Source organism: Amphimedon queenslandica, unplaced genomic scaffold, assembly GCF_000090795.2.
Source record: "Amphimedon queenslandica unplaced genomic scaffold, v1.1 AMPQUscaffold_13064, whole genome shotgun sequence".
Classification (NCBI taxonomy): Eukaryota; Metazoa; Porifera; class Demospongiae; order Haplosclerida; family Niphatidae; genus Amphimedon; species Amphimedon queenslandica.
In genome coordinates, this window is record NW_003546700.1 from 54,586 (window position 1) to 59,747 (window position 5,162).

Below are 5,162 nucleotides of genomic sequence, written 5' to 3' on the forward strand. Positions count from 1 at the left end.
TTTAATTCAAAATGGCCATACCAGTTATATGTCAATGGAGGCAATTGAATATTGTAAAAGTAATAAAATTGAAATTCTCTGTCTCCCCTCCAACACCACTCACATACTGCAGCCTGTAGACAATGGTGTATTTAAATTGTTCAAGAGCAACTTTTCCTAGGCTTGTATGAAGTATATGAGTAAAAATCCAGGACATGTAATGACTCTGGAATTTTTGGCTTCTCTTGTAGCTGAAGCATGGTACTTCTCACTTACACATTTAAATATAATGATTGGATTTCGTAAATCAGGATTGTTTCCTTTTAATCGAAGTATTGTCAATGATAGATGTACTGCTCCTTCTAAAGTTTTTGAAAAGACAGATACAGATGTTCCTCTTCCATTTCAAGTGACTCCACCTTCTGGTAGTAATAGTATTTTCTCTTCTCTTTTACTGAACAATGTCGCTCCTATTTCATCAGTTAATGTTTCTCCTGTAGCTATTAACTCTCAGACTGATGCGTCGGTAAATGATAATGCAGTAAATAATAGTAGTAATGACAAAGAACTGTTTACTGAAGAAGAGATGCTATTTAATAAACGCTTTGAAGAAGGTTACGACCTTTATGATCCTCTTTTCGTTGCGTGGTTAAAAAATTAGACACCCACGTAATTGTGTTTCAGTATCCTCTGACACTTTGTCGGAAGGTACAACAACTACATGTAGTACCAATGTTACTAGTAGCACTATTAGTACAGTGTCGTCATCAAGTCGCTCTCAGAGTGACACTTTAAGTGAGATATTAGTATTTCCGAGTGCAGTTTGCTCATCTACACGTAAAAAGAAAGTAGAATCTCTCAACTGGCAAGCCATTTGTCTTACTGATTTACTTGATGATTTAAAGCTAAAAGAAGAGAAGAGTGTCTTAGCAGAAAAACAGTTGAATGTGGATTAGAAAGGAAAGAAAGGGAGAAAAAAATCAAAAAGAAGAAAAGAGAAAGAAAAAAGAAGACAAAAAGAAGAAAAAGAAAGAGGAAGGAAAAGAGAAATAGATAAGAAAGAAGAAAAAAAGAAAAGGGAAGATGACAAGAAGAGAAGGGAAGAAGAAAAGGGAAGGATAGAAGAGGAGAAAAAGCTAAAAGAGCAGACGAAAAAGAAAAACACAAAACAATTACAAGAGAAGATAGAGTTTGATAGTTGCCCTATTTGTGGTGTATGATGATGCAAGTGGTCTTTGGATACAGTGTGATGTATGCGATGAGTGGACAGATTTTCAATGCAGTGAACTGTCAGATAAAGATAAATTACCTGAAAATTGTGTCAAAATTGTGGACATAATTAATGTGTTATGATGTTATATAAGTAAAATAAATTTTGTCTCACAATTATCTCTTAAGTGCAGCAGTGTCGCACAATTGCATCATTTGATCTTGTATAGTTGCAATAAAATTTCTATTAAAGGCAGGTAGTTACCTTTTAACTTTTTTGTTTTGCAGTGTCCGGTATACTTAAGTAAACACTGAAAAGAGTTTCATTCTCATAAGTAATATGTTGGTTGAGTTAGGATATCATAAAGTTATGTCTCATAATAGCACAGCCTACTCTATACTTGTTCCAGGAAGTGAAGTGATAATTGGAAAGCCGAGTTGGATAATGGAAAGTCATTGAATAAGTCATTGAATAAGTAATATAATTTTTTGGGTGTGTCTGTTGCAATAGATTCAATATGGCCGATAGAAACAGTGAACTGTGTTTTGTACCATTTTTTGCTATAAACTGTTAGTAGTGGTATTTGGAAGGCTCGAAAGAGAAGAAACACTGCTAAGTTGGATCTGCTGAGAGTGTCCTGCATGATTGCAAGTATAGAGAGTGACCTGCATGCATAGGCGGCAGAACTTAAAAAATTGTGGGGGCTGAACACCAATAATTTTATTAAAATGGGTGTGGTCTTATGCAAAATGGCTGCTATTTCTTTGTTGTTGGGTTTAGACTGTTTTTTTGTCTTTTTCACTAAATAAAATGAAGAAGTGATGACTGCAGGTCTAGTTTTACTGATAAAAGTTAGTTTAATTCAAGATTGCAGAGAATTTTTGTGGGGACTCTGCCTCTTCTGTTTCAAGATTGTAGGGGCTTTAGCCCCTCAGCCCCCCCTGTTCCGCTGCTAATGCCTGCATGGTTGCAAGTGTAGAAAGAATAGTTCATCATACTTTAGTACAGACGTGTAAAAAAAATTAATTGATAGACATGCAAGAAAAAACATTAATTACAATGTACAGCAGGTGTCACAACAAGTATTAAAATAGTCTTCATCAATTACTGTAGAGATTCAGTGCAGCAACTTCTTGCAATTGAACATCTTGTAAATATATAGGATGCTCTGACATCTTCGCTAAAATTTCAAAAGCTGCTGAGGGTGGTATAATCTTTAACACTGTTCGGATCACACTACAATGCTGCCTGCACAGTAAACAAAGTATTGATAACATTTCATATGATTCATGATAAAAGTACTGTTTGCAGTTATGGTTGCCATAATCCAGTCTGGTAGAGAGATAGTCCATATTCAAATTAACAGTAGCTTCTGGTAGCCTTTCCCAAAATGGGTAAAAAACTCTTCACTCCTGAAGGAAGACTGCCAGCCATCTTGTGTAGCCATGCCCATCTTTTCTAATTATACCTCTTTAATTAGTCTTTATTGCCTGATGTCAATGACACTGACCAAGCCGACGGTCGCTCCTTTAATCTGCCTGGAACAAGTTGATTTAGGTCAGTCCACCAGACTCTCCCCCATCTACATGTATTAATTCCTGTGGTTTCCAATCCCTTTATACTAGAGCCGGGGCCCCTGGGTCAAGTTCAACCTCCCGCCCACGCTCCTTGGCGGCTTTGATGGTGAAACAAAAGTTTATTCATTTTTGCCTTTTTTCATTCTGTTGTAACATACTCATACTTCATGAATTCTAACTCTAACTGGTATCATTCTAATGCAAAGGAAAGCTCTTTCATATGATTGTACAAAACTTGTATTTTACTTTAGCTTGTTTGCAAGAAGGGATTATTATAATGACAAAAAATACATTTTGTGGTTTTAAAAGTGGTATAACATTAACATAAAACTCATCTGTACAATCGAAAGCAGTGTTATTAAAGGGTAACTTCTGTACATTTTTGAGATATTTTTATATTTGCTTAATATGATTGCCCAACCATACTAATGATGTTTTCTAACTCCCATCATCTGAAAAAAAATTATTCACTGTGAGATGAACCTTCAAAAATGCCCATTTTTGCTTCCAGCCTGGTTACTTCCTGTCGGTGGGTGTGGCTGAACGTGACATCACCAGTGGGATAGCTGCAGCTAAATCCATTACTTTGTAGGGGGAAATAATCCTTTATTCTTATGGCTTGTAATGTAATAGCACTAAGTTAAAGATTAGAATCATTACCTTTCATTATTCTAAGCTATGAACTGCAAGAAAAAGTCATAGTATCACACTTTGGTCAATCTTCTTGTTAGCTACTTTGTGTAGTTTTCTTGCTGTCTTATGCTTAGAATAATGACAGCTAATGGTCCTAATCTTTAAAAGAGTGCTATTACATGACAAGCCATGGGAGTAAATGATTATTATGGGAATGGATTTAGCTACAGCTTAACAGCTATCCCTAGGGACACGCACATTATTCGGGAATTTCTTTTGGAATAATGGGTGTGAAATTTAGAGAAAGAATAATGGGTTAAAATTTGCCTGCCTGGATCATGTGATCAATATTTAACCCTTTCAATACTGCATGAGCATGTGTCAGGCAGTACAGTACAATTTAACAGCACTTTACAGCAATGAGTAACTCCACTGGAAATAATACTAAACAGATTTCAGGACACTCAAAGTAATTCACTTGAGGATTACATTGAGTCATCAGTAGTGTTACAATATAACCATGAATGATGATATCAATAATCAAAATGAATTTTTGGTATTATCAGAGCATAATAATAGGAATAATGGGCCAAAAAGGAGAGAATAATGGGATTGAGGAAGAGAATTGAAGAATAGAATTATAGGGTTGAAAAAAAGAATAATGTGCATGTCCCTAGCTATCCCTCTAGTGACGTCACGTTTAGCCACACCCACCGAAAGAAAATAATCTTGCATGAACGAAAAATGAGCATTTTTGAATGGCTCATATGTCAGTGAATAATTTTTTAAGACAATCGGAGTTGGAACACAATATTAGTATGGTCAGGCAATCATAAAAAATATCTAAAAAAAGCACTGAAGTTACCCTTTCAGAGGAAATACTGGACTTCTTGATGCATTTGTTTCACATGCACAGCCATGACACCAACAAGAAGCTTAAGTGAATTTTACTGTTATTATTATTATTATTATTATTATTATTATTATTATTATTGTTGTTGATAGACTTTATAGCACGGAATTAAACAGAGAAAGTCAGAGGGTAATGAATGCTACGTGCACGAAAGGAACCAAGTAAATACACTGGGCCCCTGAAGTAAAAAAACAAACTAATATCAATGATGTGGTGAATGAATAATACACTGACTGCATGGACACAGAGCATGAAAAGTACATAGATTGTTGGGATTAAAACGAGACGTGAATGTTTGCCAAAAATGATTGTGAAGCATGTAGTAGACGCCATGTGCTTATATGCAAGCACATAAGAGACACATGTCCCTTTTGTTCTATTGTCTTTTGACCTGTTAGTTATTATTCTCTTTATCCCTCTTAATTTTTATCTTGTGATAATATTTCATTCTAAAATATATTCCATCAAGACCTTCGCTCTTAAAATTGGTGACTGAATGTGTCTTATTTCAGTTATGTCGTGCCATGGCTCTTCACCAGTTTCAGACCAGACATTGGCGACAGTCTCTTTAAATCTACCTACATTTTGGCCAGCTGATCCTAAATTATGGTTCTGGCAGGTCAACACACAGTTCCATAGTTATTGTCTCTTGACCTGTAAGTTATTATTCTCTCTATCCCTCTTAATTTTTATCTTGTGATAATATTTTATTCCAAAATATATTCCGTCAAGACTTTCGCTCTTAAATTGGTGACCCGAATGTGTCTTATTTCAGTTATGTCGCGCCATGGCTCTTTACCAGTTTCAGACTAGACATTGGCGACAGTCTCTTTAAATCTACCTACATTTT

At 35.4% G+C, this 5,162-nt stretch overlaps 1 pseudogene; it reads left to right on the top strand.

Annotated features, from left to right (window-relative positions):
* Positions 1-268: 268 nt before the first annotated feature.
* The window catches only part of LOC109585426 (uncharacterized), a 13,059-nt pseudogene continuing 8,165 nt past the window's right edge, over positions 269-5,162 (top strand).